Source organism: Durio zibethinus, chromosome 2, assembly GCF_047325235.1.
Source record: "Durio zibethinus cultivar Kanyao isolate XHJ-2024 chromosome 2, ASM4732523v1, whole genome shotgun sequence".
Classification (NCBI taxonomy): Eukaryota; Viridiplantae; Streptophyta; class Magnoliopsida; order Malvales; family Malvaceae; genus Durio; species Durio zibethinus.
Window position 1 is genome coordinate 27,491,565 of NC_143163.1, and position 20,863 is coordinate 27,512,427.

Below are 20,863 nucleotides of genomic sequence, written 5' to 3' on the forward strand. Positions count from 1 at the left end.
ATTATTTATTATGATATATAGTTATTAATCATTAAATAAATTAATAAATAGATAAATCATTTTAATAATTTAATATTAAAATTAAAATTATTTAATTTAATTATATTATATAAATTTAATGATAAACAAATTAAATTAGAGAAATTTAAAAGTATAAATATAGTATAAACATATAATTGTTCAAATATATAATATTATAATATAAATAATTATACAAGTTATAATTAAATTAAATTTAATTAATTTAAAAATTGTCTTAATTATAATTTACAATTATTAATAATTAATTTTATAATATTAATTATAATATATTACAATATTTACAATTTAATTTAAATAATTTTAAAAAATAATATTTTAATATAAATTAATTTATAATAATCTAAATTATATTTAATATTATTATATTAAAACTTATTCATTTATAATTAAATAAATTATAATTTATTATAATTAAAATAAATAATTATTATATATATTTAAATTATAAATATTAATAATTATTTTAATGAATATTTTAATAATCAATTTATTAATTATTATTTTAATAAATTAATAACAATATTATTATATTATTATTACTAATAACATATATAGATATTATAGTATAAATATTAATTTATTAGTAATTTATTATTAACTAATCGATAAAATTATTAATTAATTTTAATAATTTTAAACAATAGTATAAAAATAATATTAAATAATTTGACTTTTAGTTATATTCAAATAATACTATAATATTATTAAATTAATGCAATAATAATTGTTTATAAATTATTAGTCCAAATTATCGTTAATATAATAATTGAATGGAAATGTTTATCATTATTAATAGTTAATAATTATAAATTAGTATTATAATTATTATATATTAAATAATTTTGTTATTAAACTATTATATAACAATTATATAATTAATTAACTTATTAAACTAATATCTAATTAACTATTATTTAATTTATATTTAATTAAAGTTTAATTATTAAATAACTAATATTTAAATGTTCAAATAATATTATTATTTAATAAAATTTAATTTAATTATTATCAATAATTATTAAGTTATAAAAATATAGTTATTATTAATATTTGAATTAATAAATTAGTATTATTTATAGTACTATATATAGTACTATATATTAATTGAAATAAATAATATATAATTGTTGTTTATAATAGTAAATATTATTTAAAATAGTTAATAATATTTTGAAAATAATTTTTTATTTAATTTACATATTATTATAATTAATTTAACTTATAAATTAGATATTATTATACTATATTTATAAATGAAGATTAAATATTATTAATTAAATTAAATTAATATTATTAAATATTATTATTATATATTATTATAATTATTGTAATATTGATATACTATTATTATCGATAATTAATTTTAATATTCATTAATTTTATAGTATATTAATGAAATATTATTAATAATAATTATATAATTACTAATATAATAATATTATATGTTTATAATTATAATTAATATCATAAATTAAAATAATTTAAAATTGATAATAAATAAAATTGCTTATAAGCATTTATTATATCTATTTCTAATTTTTTAACACTAAATAATATTGATATTATTTTATTATTTGTTAATAAAAATTTATTTCATAATTTTTGTTATTTTATATTTTGTATATAAATATATGAATTGTATATAATTAATTAAATTAATTAATTAATAAATTTAAAATTAATAAATATATTTATTCATTACAAATAAAAATATTTGTTAATTTATATTAATTATAAATTTAATATTAATAATTTTATTAATTATAATATATTAATATAAATATATTATAATATTTCTATAATGTTATATTAATACTAACAATTGCTTAATATTAAATTAAATTATTTGATATAATATTTGGCTATTTTATTTCAAATTAATAAATTTTTTATTAAATTTTTTCAATTTTAATAATTAATATATACATATTAACACTAATTTATTAACATTCAAAAAATTAATAAGAATGAGATTTAAAAAAATAAATTTGTTTACTGAACAAATTCAAATAGTTATTACAATTCGAACAATTGTCTATTTAAAATTGTCATAATCTTTTTATTTGTCATAAGATAATTGTTTCAGTTAATACAAGCTTAAATGGAATAAATTTAATAAATTATTTAATATTATTTCATAAATTTAATATGAAATTAAAAATTATAATATAATTCTACAGGCATAATTAGTTAATTTATTAATTTATAAAATTAATTATTCTACAGTATATTACTATTATATTTTGCTATTATAAGTATATAATCATATAATATTAATTATTATTTAAATTATTAATATAAATATTTATTATATATATTTATTATAAATTATAAATAATAAATTGGATAATTAATTTAATACGCATGTAATCTTATATGCTTGTTATAATATTTTAAATTATAAATTAAAATTTTAATTACTTAATCAATTATTTATTAACAATTATTATATTAAAAAATAAGTATAATTTAATAATTAGATTTAATAATTATTATCTATTAATTAATTATAGTATTTTATTTAATATACTATAATAATAAAATAAGTACGTGATTTAAAAAGTGAATCTGTTTACCAAATTAGTTCAAATAGTTTCAACAATTATCTATTTTAAATTGTTATTACCTTTTGTTTGGTCATATAATAATTGTTTTTTTATCATACAAGCTTATTCGAAATAAAATAATACTAAATTATTAATCTTTCAAAAATTAATAAGAGATTTAAAAAATAAATTTGTTTACCAAACTAGTTCATTTAATTTTTGATATATAAGTTTATTAATATAATTAATTAATTTTATTAAATGATACAATTGATATAAAAAATTAAATATTAAATTATTAATATAGTATTTGAATACATATAATTTATATTATTAATTAATTTGTATACAATTATAAATATTATTACAATATAATATTATTGTAAATTAACTATAAATATAATAACTATTATGTAATTATACATAGCACTTAAATGTTATAATAGTATCATTTATTATACTATTATAATATTTAACTTTCAAATAATATGCATGATTATTAAAAGGATAATATTATATTATTTAATTAATATAATATATATTAATATACATAACAATTAATAATTTAACTTATTATAAATTATATTAATATAATTATTATATATTTTATTATTGTTTATTTTAACTAGGATTTTTTCTTAATTCTATTATAAAATATAATATATTTTAATATTACTTAATTATATATAATCTAAATAATATTTATTTTAATATTTATATAGTATCAATATATTATTATTAATTAATATTATTAATTAATTAATTAATATAATTATATATAATTATATATATAAATAAATAATTATAATATATTTAGATAAATAACAATATATTATATTTAAGTATAATAGTTTACATTATAAAAATTAAGATAACTATTTTTATCTAATTTAAAGTTATATAAATCATATAACAAATTAATTATATTACTAATTAATTTAACAAATATTATAATAAAATTAATCAATTATTAATTAACTATATAATTAATATATATTATTATAATATAATCATAAACAACAAATTTCTATTTTATAATATTTATAAAATTATAATAAATAATTAGATTTATTTAAATATATTAAAATATATAGTATACTAATTCAAATAGTTATGACTATTTAATGTTATATTAAATATATATTATATTAATTAAGTAATATATTATTACTATTTTTATTAATAATATTTAATACTATAATTATATAAAATATTTGAATAAATTCATATAAAAATAACTTTTATAATTTTTTATTTGTAATTGTAATTTATATATATATTAATTAATAAGTTCGATTAATATTAACAATTGCAATAATTTAATATTAAATATTTTATTATAAATATATAATCATTAAATAGATTATATAAATATTACTTATTAAGAATAAGCTCGAATGGACGGAAACAATTGTTTTATAACAAAACAAAAAAGTCATAAGAATTTGAAATAAATAATTATTCATATAGTCATAACGATTTGAATTTGTTCGATAAATAAATTTATTTTTTAAAATTTTTACTTATTAATTGTCTTCATATGAATAAATTTATATTATTTTATTCAAATTAAGCTTATATGAACAAATAAAATCATTATATGACAAACCAAAAGGTTATAGCAATTCCAAATCAATAATTATTCAAATGGCTATAATTATTTAAACTTGTTCGGTAAATAATACTAATTTATAATTAAATAATATTTAATTAGATATAACTTAAAAAATTATTCGAATATTATAATTATTATAATATTGTAGCAAATTATTTTAATTATTTATTCAAATATTTGATTACTAATATTTCATAAAATACATATAAATAGTTTATATAATGGTTATTATAGTCTATAATAAATAGAAAATAATCTATAACTAAATCTTTAATTAAACTAATAATATAAAATCTAGTTATTATTATAATTTATATTTAATTAATAATTAAATTATTATAAATATCATTATTAATAATATTTTATTTTTATTTTTTTCGACAATGTATAGATTGTGTTTATTAATTTAAATTTAAAAAAGTATTTGAATTTTAAAATTAATATAAAATGTTCTTGTAATGGTTTTGTGTTTGTCCGACGAATTTGAAAATAAAATTAAAAAATAAAAAAATAACGAAGTCGCCACCAATCTTTTTTGGCTAGGTGCGATTGGCCACCTATTAAAGTATATCCTTTTAATAAAATCTTAAAATTAATTAAGACATTTATATAGTAATATTAATTTATTTATAATTTATAAATAATCTAATTGTAATCCTTTACTAATCAAATAATTTATAATACATTTTGCAATTAGTATAAGATTGTACTTATACTAATAAATAATTATTCATATAGACAAAAATTAACTATTTTTAATTTATTTAAATCAATAATTAATAATTATTTTGTTATTTAATTATATTACTATTAATAACTATAATTATTATATTAATCAAAATAAGTTGTTTAATATTAATATTAAATTTATTATTAATAATTATTAATATTAATTTCAATTTTATTAACAAAAAGAATTGTCTTAAATAATAATATTATTATTATATATAATAAATAATAACTATATAATTTAAAACTATCTATTTATAATTATTAATATGAATAATAAGGGCTTAAATTAAACATTGTTATAGTTACATTAATTTAATTAATATTTATTAATTAAAGATAACAAATAGAATTAATTTAATTAAAATTAATTAAATTAAATGTATTGAATACTAAATATTAATAATTAATATAATTAATATTAATTTAATTGTATTATAATTAAATTAAAAGTTAAGCTAATCATGTTAATATTATTATAATTTAATATATGTTTATAATAATTAACTATATTTATTAAATCTTATAATATATTAAATTATATATTCATTAATTATAATATATTTATATTATTAATTTTTATTAAATACTTATTATTAATAAATAGTATATATTTAGTATAAATATAATTATTATTTATGAGTAAAATATTTACTTTAATTTATAATAGTTATAACAATTAATGAATTTGTTATATATATAATAATTAAATAAATTATTTAACTATAATTATCTATTTAGTATTATAAAAGCTTATAATATTTATAACAATATTATATATATAATTTATAACTATATTAATAATCATATTAGTAATAATTTATAATTTATTGTTCATAAATTAGTTGAGTATTAATTAATTTAAATAATTTTAATATTATTTAAAATGAATAATAATAATATTTAATTATTATAATTAATAATACTAATTTAATTAAAAAATATTTTTAATTATTAATTGTTCAAAAAAATTAAATCTAATTATCTTTAATTATAATTAAAAATTAAGAATAATTAAATCATTATTAAACAATTCAGTAAATAAGATTATTTAAATAGATTATAATTATATGTTTCCATTATTACATAAGTAAAATATATTACTACTAATCATATATTATTTAATATATATAAATAAATATATATTAATTTCACATTATCTTTAATTATATATTAATAATTTAACAAAAATTAATGTTTATTAAATAATTTATAATAATTAATATTATTATATTTGTAGTAATGGGTAATAATAAATTACCATTTAAAAAAAATTTAATATATTATCCCTAATTTTTTTCCTTAAATTATAAATTTAATATTATAATATAAATATAACTATTAATTGATTATACATATTATTAAATATAATAATAAAATTATAGTAATTATACAAACCAGAATAAGGTTTGAGAGTTCGATTACATGTGAAGAAGGTTATAGCACACCCACATGCCCATCTAGAGGATGGTACCAGTTTATTTTAAACTTATCTTAGGGTCTTGAGTCTAATGGTTTTAAAATTTTATGTTAAATATTGAAAATAATTCTTAAGATTCTCCATCAATCTGGCAGAATTCATAAAAATATTTCTTTGCCTCAAGAGTATTTAAGGATCCTATTTGTTTCCTTAAAGAGGCTCCATCGTCGGAAAAAAGGTTTAATTATTATTATTTTTTTTATTGAAAATATATCTAATTATTCCACCATTTGGGCCAAATTAGAAATATTTTCTCTTTTGATTTCTAAATTTTCTACCATTTGGGCCTATTTAGAAATTCTTTTTCTTTTATTTTATTTCTTTGTTGGATTTCTAAATTTTTCACCATTTGGGTCAATTTAGAAATATTTTCTCTTTTTGAAATTTCTAAATTTTTCACCATTTAGGCCTATTCAGAAATTCTTCTTTTTATTTTTTATTTATTCTCTTTTTTTGTTTGAAAATAAATATTAATTATTGTTATTAAAACTTTATCTAAATTATTCCACATTTTGGGACAAATTTAGATAAAATTTCTCACCTAAGAATTTTATAGAAATTTACCATTTGAAATTTCTATAAATTCCATCGTTGGATAATTAATATTTATTCCTAAAACGTATTTTATTTTTATTTTTTATTTTTTTAAATTTAATCATGCAAAATAATAAGAAAAAAACATATAAATAAAAAAATATAAAAATATGAAAAAATACAAAAAAAATGGCACGGCTAGAATTCGGCTCGGCTCGAGACAAAAACAAAGGCTCAGGAAATGTCGCTTGGTGGCTCAGCTCGGCTCAAGAGATCAGTTGATGTGCGGGTCAAAAGCAAGTTGCACTTGGGTCAAGTTGGTCCGAATAAAAACATTCGGATCCTGGGGGTCTCCTAACACCAAAACAATGTCATTTTGTAATAGTATAAAAGGCTAATTTTGATCTTTTTTTCACCAGATTTCCTTTTTTCCTCTCTCTCTTCCCCCTTCTTTTCTCTTTTTCTCTCTCTAGAAAATCAAAGAACTTTGGTTGAATCTTCGCTAGATTCTAGAAAAAGTCACCAAAATCTAGATAGGTTCGTTGAACATTCACTAAAAATTTCAAGCTGGCCAAAATCTTCAACTGGATTCTAGGATGCTTGCCAAAAACTTCAACCAGCACTGGAAAAGTCATCGAAAAATTCAACTGGCATCAAAAAATTTCACCAGAATCTAGAATTTCCAAAAAAATCCCTTCTTTTTTAAACCTAAAAAACTCCCCAAATTTTTTTTTTGCTTTTTGCTTTTCTCTTTATTTTTTTTGAATTTTGTTCCTGTGTTCTCTATTTTTTCTCTCTGCCCTTAATCTGTGTCTGTGTATATGTATTTATAGGGTCCTGAGCTTGAGAATCCTAAACAAGAAAAGAGTTTCGATTTATTCCAATCTTCAATTCTAGGTTTATCCCAACTTTAATAACCTCATAGAAACAAACCAAAACAAATCCAACCACCTAGAATTTTCCTAATTTTTCATTTTTTTCATTATTAAAAATAAACACCCTAGACAGATCGGAGTGTCTACAGCTACCTCTTTTTGTGCATTTTCTATGAAATATAAATTGTACAAAGACGTAGACAACCCAATCAACTTAACACACTTTTTTTTTGAAAAAGTAAACAAAGCTCCTCTAAACAAGGGCTCAACAACTTTGAGAAAAATAAATGGCTCCTCTAAATAGAGGCACAACAACTTTGAAAAATAAAAGGCTCCTTGATAATCATGTATAGAGGAGTCATAGATAAGGTCTAATGAAATTTGCAATAAAAACTCAAAGACTCACAAAAACCTTTCAACTTTGCAAGAATTCATTAAAATTTGATTCTCAAAATTTCAGTTTCATAAGAATTTAAATTTGCAAAATCTCAAGATTTGCACTTGCAAATTGCAATACTCTCATCTACATTTAAAGATTCCCGTGTGAATTTTGGAGATTCCCATGTGAGATTCACATTCGAAAGTTCAAAGCTTCTTATTCGAGTCGAAAATTCACATCTGATAAATTTCATGGTTTCACATCTCAAAAATTCTCATTTGAAACTCAAAGATTCTCATTTGAAACTCAAAGATTCTCATTTAAAGACTCAAAGATTCTCATTTGAAAACTCAAAGATTCTTATTTGAAACTAAAAGATTCTAATTTGAAAACTCAAAGATCCTCATTTGAGGATTTCTTAAAGATTCTCATTTAAAACTTAAAGATTCTCATTTGAGGATTTCTTAAAGGTTCTTATTTAAGAATCAAAGATTCTCATTTGAGGATTTTTTAAAAATTCGTATTTAAGACTTAAAGATTCTCATTTGAAGATTTCTTAAAGATTCTCATTTAAGACTCAAGGATTCTCATTTGAAGATTTCTTAAAGATTTTCATTTATGACTCAAAGATTCTCATTTGAAGATTTCTTAAAGATTCTTATTTATGACTCAAAGATTTTCATTTGAAGATTTATTAATTATATTTGAATTAATCAAACCTATTCTTTAGGCTAGACTTAACAAATACATGGAGGTGCCACCAATCTTTTTATCTAGGTGTGATTGGTCACCTAAGGAATCTATCCTTTTAAGGAGCTCCTAAGGTTGACTAAGGGTCCCTAAAAGAATAGGTTCGGGTCTACAGACCAGAACAGGATTCAGGAGTTCGATTACATATGGGGAAGGTTATAGCACCCCCACATGCCCATCCAAAGGATGGTACCATTTTGTTTTAAATTTATCCTAAAGTCTTGATTCTAATGGTTTTAATTTTTATGTTAATTATTGAAAATAATTTATAAGATTCTTCCATCAATTTGGTAGAATTCTTAAAATTATTTCATCACCTTAAGAGTATTAAAGGATCCCATTTGTTTCCTTGAAGAGGCTCCGTCATTGAAAAAAAGGTTTAATTAATTTTTATAATTATTTTTTTATTAAAAATATATCAATTATTCCACCATTTGGGCTAAATTAGAAATATTTTCTCTTTTGAATTTCTAAATTTTCCACCATTTGGGCCTATTTGGAAATTCTCTTTATTTATTATTTATTTTATTTGGATTTCTAAATTTTCCACCATTGGGTCAATTTAGAAATATTTTCTTTTTTGAAATTTCTAAATTTTCCTCCATTTGGGCCTATTAGAAATTCTTTTTATTTCTTTTTTTTTTTTGGAAGGGGAATAATATGACAATTACCTTTCTTGAAATTTCATTTAAATTCTTCCACCATTTGGGACAAATTTAAAGAAATTTCTCACCTAGAGATTTCTTAGAAAATTTACCATTTGAAATTTTCAAGATTCTCATCCTTGGATGATTATCAAATATTTTCAACCAATTTTTTATTTTTTTATTTTTTTGTTTGAAAATAAATATTAATTATTGTTGTTGAAACCTTATCTAAATTATTCCACCATTTGAGAAAAATTTTGACAAAATTTCTCACCTAGGAATTTTATAGAAATTTACCATTTGAAATTTCTATAAATTCCATCATTGGATAATTAATATTTATTCCCAAAATTTATTTTTTTAATTTTTTATTCTTTTAAAATAATATTAATTAATTATAATTAATTTAAATATAATGTTATAACTGTTACTTCTTAGTTTATAAATTATATAATATTATTATAAAAGTTATTATTTTAATAACTTATAATATTATTTTAATCTATTTATATTAATTATTTTATTTAATATATTAAACTGTAAATAATCAGATAATATCTTATATTAAGAATTATAATAGTAATTATAATATATAATGATTAATTTACAATATAATTATTTTATAATTATATATTTATTATATATAATCAAAATTATTTGAAATTAATTATTTAATTTACAATGTTTAGTTATAATTAATAATATTATTAATTTAAATAATAACAATAATTTATAATACATGTAATAACCTAAAGTTATAATTATTTATAATATTTATATATAATTTAATATCTAACTCAATTGTATGAAAATTATATGTTTTATTTGTTATAATATTTAATTTATAATAATTAATAACTATTATTATAAACATTAAAGTATATCCTTTTAATAATTATATGATTAATATATTAAAGCATATAATATAAATATAATTAAATATATAAATAATAGATAAAATACTATAATATAGTATCTTCTTATTAATATAGTATTTATTATTACACTTAATTAATATTTATTTTAATTATAATTAACTATATTTGAATATAAATATATTTTAAATATCTTAACAATTATATTAAGATAATTATATTATTTATAATATATTTATAATTAATATATTATTAATTATAGTAAAAACTAATATTTAATTATAAATGTTTAATTTGAAATAATATTAATAATTTATTTTATAATTAATACAATTAATTTAACCACTAATAATTTATTTAATATAATAATTATAATATACTATTTAAATTTATATAATATAATTATATGAATATATTAATAATTATTAAATTAATTAATCTATAATAATTTATAGATCTTATCAAGATATATAAATTAATTAATAATATATAAAATTTTAAGTATATTAATAAAGTTTTAAGTATATATTCATAACCTAATATTTAAATAATAATACTATTATAATATTATATTATCTTATAACAAAAGATAATTCAATTATTCAATTAATTAATAAAATTAATTTAGAATTATAATTATGTATATTAATAAATATTTAAATAATATACTTAATAATAGTTACTATTATATATATAATTAAATAAACATAATTATTTAAATTTATTCAGTAAATAGATTCATTTTTTAAATCTATTTATTATTAATTTTTGGATTATTAATAAATTAACACTATTTTATTTTGAATTAGCTTATATGAATTAAAACAATTCTTTTATGACAAAATAAAAGGTTATAATGATTTGAAATAAATAACTATTCAAATAGTCATGATTATTTGATCTAGTTTGGTAAACATATTTATTTTTAAAATTCTTTACTTATTAATTGTCGAAATATTAATAAATTAATATTATTTTAATTTGAATAAACTTGTATAAACAGAAACTATTGTTTTATAATAAAACAAAATTTAATAAACTAATATAACCTATACCTTTTAATTGTTAATACTATTATTATATTATTATAATAATTAATACCATCTATTCAAATTTAACAAATTTATAATAATATTAATAAATATTTAATTTTTATTAAATTATAATCTTTAATAAAAAATATAATAGTTTTTACCAATTATAGTATATCTTAATAATAAGCTTATTATAATTTTCTAATAAATATATGTATAATTTATATTAATTATTAATATTAAACATGACCTTAACTAGAACATGCTCTGATACCAACACTCCATGGAGCATTAGGTTAGAATATTAAATAATTTAATAGATTATAATGATACTATTTTGATTTATTATTTTGAAAATATAGTTTTTTATACTTTTAACTATTAATCATTAAATCATTAAATTAGTTATGAAAAGTAAATTTTATGTATATAATTATTTTATTATAATTAAGTTAATAATTGCTTGTTATTAATAGTCAAATATTAACATTATTTTATTAAAAATAAATTATTAATTAAAATATTAATTATTAATATTTCAAACATTAATAAGTAAGAGATTTAATAATTGAAATTATAAATTGTCATAGGAGGGTAGATTTGATCAATTTTATAACAAATTTGTATTATGTTATTCAAAAAAAGCTTCTATGAACAAAAAAAAAATTTTACAACAAAGCAAAAGGTTATAGCATTTTCAAATAGATAAATGTTCAAATAGTCATAATTATTTAAACCTGATCGATAAAAGAATTAATTTTTTAATATTTGTTAATTTAGTTTAATTAATAACTATATTAATAATAGTAATCTACTAAATAGTCATAACTAATTTTGGATAACAAAATTACTAATTTATAAAAATATTATAATAATATTAATTATTAGTAATATTATAAATATTAACATAATAAATTAAATAATGACAATATTAATGAGTAGTTTAATAATAATATAATAATACTAATTATAATTGATTATTAAACTGTTAATAATAAATAATCATAACAATAAAAATTAATTAGTAAATAATTAAATGTTGTTATTAAAATCAATAATAATTAAATAATCAAATAATTAATAAACAAATAAAATTAATAGTATACTTTAATTATAAAACTTGTATAATGAACATTTAAATGACAAACAATATTAAATAATTATTATAATATATGCTCTAGACAATTTTTAATTTAATAATTATATAAAATTGCTAATATTAATATAACATTTAACTATTTAATCTTGATTTATATAATAATTAGAACTCTGTTTTATTATATAAGCAATTATTTGTATGTTAGTAATAATCGATATTAACAAGCAATTTTATAATATATCAATTTATATATTAATAATTTAGATAATTATTCTATTTTTAAAATTGTTATTATTTGAAATAAAATAATATTACCTTTTTAAATTTGTTCAATAAACAAATTTATTTTTTAAAACTTTTGCTTATTAATTTTGGAAATATTAAGAAATTAGTATTATTTTATTCTAGATAAGTTTTTATAAATTGAAACAATTCTTTTATGTCAAAACAAAAGGTCATAACGATTTTAAATAAATAAATATTCAAATAGTCATAACTATTTGAACTTGTTCTATATTATTAATATAAAATTACTTTAATGTAATATATGTATAATTCGAAAAAATATTTTAAAAGTAATAATGTTAAATTCATATATTTAATTTGTAAATCAATAGTTTACAAGCATATTTACTTAATTAATAATGTTATAATAATAGAATTTAATAATAGTATAATATTTTAATACTAATTTAATAATTGTAGTAAACAAATTAATGATTAATATCAATTCAATATCAATAATACTAATTTATTAATATTTTGAAAAAATGAAATATTAATAATTTAAAATGAAAAATAAGTTATCAATTTATTAGTATTAGTTATTATTTAATTATATTTTAATATTAAACTATTAATACAATTGGCTATTAATGTTTTTGTTCATATAAGTTTGTTCAAAATAAAATAATATTAATTTATTAATATTTCAAAAATTAATAAGAGATTTAATAAATAAATCTATTTCCCATACTAGTTCAATTAGTTATAACAATTTGAACATTTATTTATTTCAAATCGCATTAAATTAATAATTTGTTAATAAATTGGAATTGTACCTTTTGTAATTTAAACTTATTAAAAGTTTTTTCATTAAATTGTCATAAAACAACAACTAAATGTTAGAAAAATATTACCTTTTAAATCTCTTAGTTATTAATTTTTTATATTTGAAATCTTATAATTCAAATATTCATAACTATTTAAATATTATTCTAATTTAAGTTTAAATTTGTTTAATTTAAAAATTAAATATTTAATTTCAAATCTATTTTAAAGTAAAAATATTTAAAGATTTGTTTTGTCATAAAACAATTGTCTTTGTTAATATAAGTTTGTTTGAAATAAAATAATATTGTTTTATTAATATTTAGAAAATAAATCTGTAAGAGATTTAAAAACAAAATTTGCTTACCAAATCATTTCAAATAGTTTTGACTATTTCAAATCCTTATAACCTTTTATTTATCATACAATTGGTTCTGTTCATACTATTTTATTTAGAATAAAATAATACTAATTTAATAATATTTTGAAACTTAATAACCAAGAAAATTAAATAACAAATCTAATTGTTGAACCAGTTCAAATAGTTAAGACTCTATGAATGATTATCTATTTCAAATCGTTATGACCTTTTCTTTTAACGTAAAATAATTGTTTTGTTCGTACAAGCTTATTTGGATTAAAATAATACTAATTTAATAATATTTTGAAAATCAATAAGTAAGAGATTTAAAAAATAAATTTGTTTACTGAATCAGTTCAAATGGTTAAAATTGTTAGAATAATTATCTATTTCATATCATTTATATTTATTTTGAATAATTATATCTTATAATTAATATGAATAATAGTATTATTATAATACTAGGTAGTTATTAATTTTCAGAATATTATCTAAATTGTATTAGTAATAATATAATATAATAAATTTGTTAATACTTAAATTAAATTATTTATTTATAATATAAAATTGTCATGACTATTTGAACTTGTTTGGTAAATAGATTCATTTTTTAAATCTCTTACTCATTAATTTTTGGAATAGTGATAAGTTAGTATTATTTTATTTCGAATAAGCCTATATGAATTGATATAATTGTTTTATGGTGAAACAAAAGGTCATAACGATTTGAAATAGATAATTATTCAGATAATTATTATTATTTGAACTTGTTCGGTAAACAAATTTATTTTTTAAATCTTTTACTTATTAATTGTTGAAATATTAATAAATTAATATTATTTTAATCCGAATAAGCTAATATGAACAAAAATAATTGTTTTATAACAAAACAAAAGGTCATAACGATTTGAAATAAATAATTATTTCAATAGTCATAACTATTCAAAATTATTCAGTAAACAGATTTGAAATAAGCTTGTATAAATAGAAAAAATTATTTTATGATAATACAAAAGGTTATAGCAATTTAAACTAGATAATTGTTCAAATAGCCATAATTATTTGAACTTGCTCGGTAAACATATTCATTTTTTAAATCTCTCACTTATTAATTTTTGGAATATTAATAAATTAGAATTATGTTATTCTTAATAAGCTTGTATGAACAAAAACAATTGTTTTGTGAGAAAACAAATGGTCATAATGATTTGAAATAGATAATTATTCAAATAGTCATAATTGTTTGCACTAGTCAAGCCAAAAGAGACATTTTCTAAATCCTTTAGTTATTAATTTTCAAAATATTAATAAATTAGCATTACTTTATTTTGAATAAGATTATATGAACAAAAACAATTATTTTATGATAAAACAATGGTCATAACAGTTTGAAATAAATATTTAGTCAAACGGTTATAACTAATTGAACTGGTATAGCAAATAGATTTATTTTTTAAATCTCTTACATATTAATTTTTGAAATATTAATAAATTAATATTATTTTATTCCAAAAAACTTATATGAACAAAAACATTTGTTTTATGACAAAATTGATATTATTAAAATAACTAATAATAATTATAAATATTATTAATTATATTTGATAAATGAATATAATAATTAAATTCCAAAATTATTTATAATTATATATAAATTAACCTTAATATTTATAATTAAGTTATATGTTTTTTATATTATTATAAAACTAAAATTGTTTTAAATTTAATTTTAACATATAATATCAAATTATTATAATATTTATAATAAATTATATCTTATATATAAGAAAATATTAAACTTTAAATATTTAATATAACATTGATATATCTATTTTATTGCTAATAAAATATAACAATTATAGTATATAATATAATAATTAATAATATTATTATAAAATAATAATAAATTATTATCTATTTATTTAATTATGTATTATGTATTATAATTTATTTAAATTATTAATAATTTGATATATAACTAAACTATTATATATATTTTTAATTCATTACTATATTATTAATTATAGATAATACCAATAATTATCTTAATATTATACTTTTTCGTTAATACTTAATATTAAATTATTTATTTAAATTATTATATAATTTATAAATTATAATTTGTTATAGATTAACAAAACAAATATTATTAAATCTATTTAAATTAAATAACTAATTAATATTTAAATATTATCAAATAATAGTAATTATGTTTTATAATTATCGATTAGTTTCCTCGTTCCAATCTGTATATAATAGAATTAATATATATAATTCAATTAATTATGAATAATAACAATAATACTTATTAATAAGCAATAATTAATCCAAACATTTTAATTATAATAGTTAATTAAATAAATACTTAATTTATTTAATATATTAAATAAATTCTTATTAATTATTTAATAGAATAGAATATTAATTAATTAATATTATTAATTATCTAAATATTAGTTTGATAAATTATACATAACTATTATTCAATTTTTTAAGAAAATTAATATTATTATATAATTAAATTAATAATATAATAATATAATATTTATTATATTATAAAAAATATTTAATTTAATATATAAAAATATTATATAATTATCCTAATAGTATTAATGATTATGTTAATAATATTAAGTAATTATTAATATTAATTAATTTCTAAATTAAGTACTTTTAATTTATTTTAATTAAATATTAATTATTATAAGCTAATTGAACATTTAAATATTAGTTATTTAATAATTATCAATTATTTGAATAAATTATCCAAATATTATAATAATTATAATAATATTAGTTATAAAACATTCAAAAAATTTTTAATAATCTCTTTAATAATAATTAATTTAAAAATTATTCTAATTTATTAAGCTAATAGTTAATTTATTTATATTACTTATTAATAATAAATATTTATTATTTATTATAAATTTTAATTTATCATAAATATTAATAATTACTATAAATATTTAATTCAATTAATATAATATAAGTTTAAATTATTAAACTAAAAATAATTTATATTTTTATAATATTAATACTTAATTAATATTTTTTATTATAATTATTAATAAAGTTTATCCAAAATAAAATAATTATTTTATTATAATATTAAAATTATCTTAATTATTATTAATATTTATTTTTAATATTAAATATAAATTAATTCATATTATTTGATAATATAAATAATTATAATATATTAATCTATTTATTATATAATAATTATTATATTTATTTATCTATCAATATTAATTATTTTAATTAATACTATAAATTAATAATTATAATATTAATAATTATCAAACATATATTATTAATAATTATTTAATTTATTGTAAAACTAAACCTATTATTTATAATATAATAAATTTATATTATTATTAAGAATAATTAATTATTATATCAATTATTTTAATAATTAATATAATAATTATATTAAATTATTACATAATTATTTACTTATAATTATAAAATAATAAAATTAATATATCAATTATATATTATAATATTATAATATTTTTTTAAATAATAAATAATTATAAATAAGGTATATTGAATTATAAAATAATAACTATAATATAATTATAAGTTCTTAATTAATAATTATATTATATTTCTATTTTTAATTGTTAATATCATAATAATTAATATTAATTATTATAATTACAATTTAATTATAAATATAAACAAATTATTAATCAAAAGGTGAGAGCAATGGGATTTCAAGGAGCTTTTTGCAAAGCTTCATTAAAGAACATTCAAACGATGAGCAAGACATGGTTGTAATGGCTTTAGCCATATATGGACTGCAGTTTTTCACTATTAATTTAATCATATAATTTACAATTAGTTAAAAAGTAACAAATTATATATTTTAATTAATAACTATTTGAATTGGTTCGGTAAACAAATTTATTTTTTTAAATCTATCAGTTATTAAATTTCATAATATTACTAAATTAGTATTATTCTATTTCGAATAAGCTTGTATAAAGATAAATAATTATTTTATGATAAAATAATAGGTTATAACAATTGAAAATATATAATTGTTCAAATAGTCATAATTATTTTGAATGTGTTCAAAAAATAAATTTATTTTATATATTTTTACTTATTAATCTTTGGAATATTAGTAAATTTATATTATTTTATTTGAAATAAGCTTGTATGAACAAAAACAATTGTTTTATGGCAAAACAAAAGGTCATAACAATTTGAAATAGATAATTGTTCAAATCTCCTACTTATTAATAAAAAATTTATGAAAATCAATAAATTTATTATTAATATTATTGTTTATATTAATTATAGTTTATTAATTTTATTAATAATTCAATTGATATTACATATATAAAATTAGTTATGACTATTTAATAATAATATGTAATATTAATATTAATAGATATAATAATAGTTAATAAATTAAATATAATAGTTAAATTATATAATAAGTTAAATTATAATAATTAATTAGTAAATGTTTATCATTATAATATATTTAATTTATTTAATTATATAATATCATATAATATTAAATATTTAAATTAAATATTTATTATAATATAATAAATATTATATAATTATATTATTAATTTAATTATATAATAATATTAATTTTATTAAGCAATTGAATAATAGTTATGTATAATTTATCAAACTAATATTTAGATAATTACCAAACAAATTGAAATAGTTAATAACATTTATATTATTTATTATCAATAGCCAAATAATGTATATATTAATTAATATTTTTAATGTATTTAATAATAAATAAATTTGTATATTTATAATAAACAAATTTATTAAATTAATTTATAAAATAATTAATATAAATTAATAATATAGATAATATTATAATAATTATAATTAATATTTAACCTATTAAAGTATTTTTATTATTAGTATAATAACTATTATTTTATATATTATATACTTATATTATACTATAATAATAAATAATATAATAATAACAATATCTTATAATACTAATTAAATGTATAATTAAGTTAATATTATAATTATATAATATAATAATTTTCATATTATATAATTGTTATAAATAATTATAAATATTAATTATAATTAATATTATTATAGTAATAAATTAAATATTAAAAATATAATAATTTAAATTGATTATTAATCAAATAATCATAATTATTATTTAATTGATTATTTAAATGAATAATTATTTGAATAGATAATATTAAAATATATCATATTAAAACATATTAATAAGTTCATTTTTATAATATAAACAATATTTGAATAAATTGTTTTTTATAATAACAAAATATTAGTTACAATAATTGTAATTATAATTATTATATTATCTATAATTAAATTATTAATTATAACAAAATTGCCATAAAATTTTTTATATTATAAAAATTCAATAAATGTTAAATATATGATATTAGTAATAATAGTTAACTATGATAATAAAATAAGTTATTAAAATATTCAAATTGTTTACATTTTATTAAATAATATAGATAATTAATATTTATTTATTTATTATCAATTTATTTAATAATAGTTGATACTATTATAATCATTTTGTTTTTAAAATTAATTAATTTGATATTTGATTATTTATTTTTTTGTATTAATAAATTATCAAATTAACTTATAATTAATTATAATAATATTAACTTAATATTATTGCTCATTATAAACTTAATATTATAATTGTTCAAAGATTATAAGTTAATAATGAATAAAATTATATGCTTAATATATTAATTATAAAATATTATAAGTTATGATTAATATTTATTAGTTCATTATTATAAGTTAATAATGAATTAATAATTTATTAATTATTAATAGTAATAACAAATTACAGTATTATTAATCTGTTTAGTATTAATTTTTTCTAAATAATTTTGCACAAACAGGAACAATTGTTATGAATAATAACCAATTATCACTTACTATTTAATGATATATATAATAATAACCAATTAATTAAGTTATATAATTAATTTATATAACTATCAATTTATATAATTATTAATATTATTATATAATAATAAAATATTTTATATGATATTTAAACTTAAAGTTATAATTATTAAACTATTAATATAAATTTATACTTTATAAATAAATTATTATATATAATAATTATAATTAATTAATTATATTATACTTATTATTTAATATAACTAAAATTATTAATATAATAATAAATATAATAATACTAATTTAATTAAACCAAAAGTCAAATTATATCTAATTTATAATAAATTAGATAATAAAATAATATACAAATTATAATCTATTCAATAAATAATTATATTAATATAATTTATTTAATTATTATTATAATTAATATTATTAATTATCTTAGATTTCTAATGTTATTATAATATTATTCTATAATTTATTATCAATAAACTAATACTTATTATTAATTAAACAAATTTAAAATTAATAAATTATATTAATATTAATTATTATTAACATAATAATTATCATTATTAAACAAATTTAATTAAAAATATTATGATATTAAATCACTATCATATTCATTGTTATAAAACATAATATTACCTTTATATATTAATAATTATGTTAATTATTATTACTAAAGATTAATTAATATTTAATTAAATTTAGTAAATTAATAAATAATTGATTAAATTACTAAAAATATTTTAGTATTTTTAATTAATTTAATAATATTTATAATATATTAATATTTATACTAAATAAATAAATTATAATGTAATTTAATACTATAAATTAATGATAATTATATTATTTAATAATTCTTTCATAAATATTAACTAAACATTATAAGTTTTAAATTATTTTAATATAATTATTATAT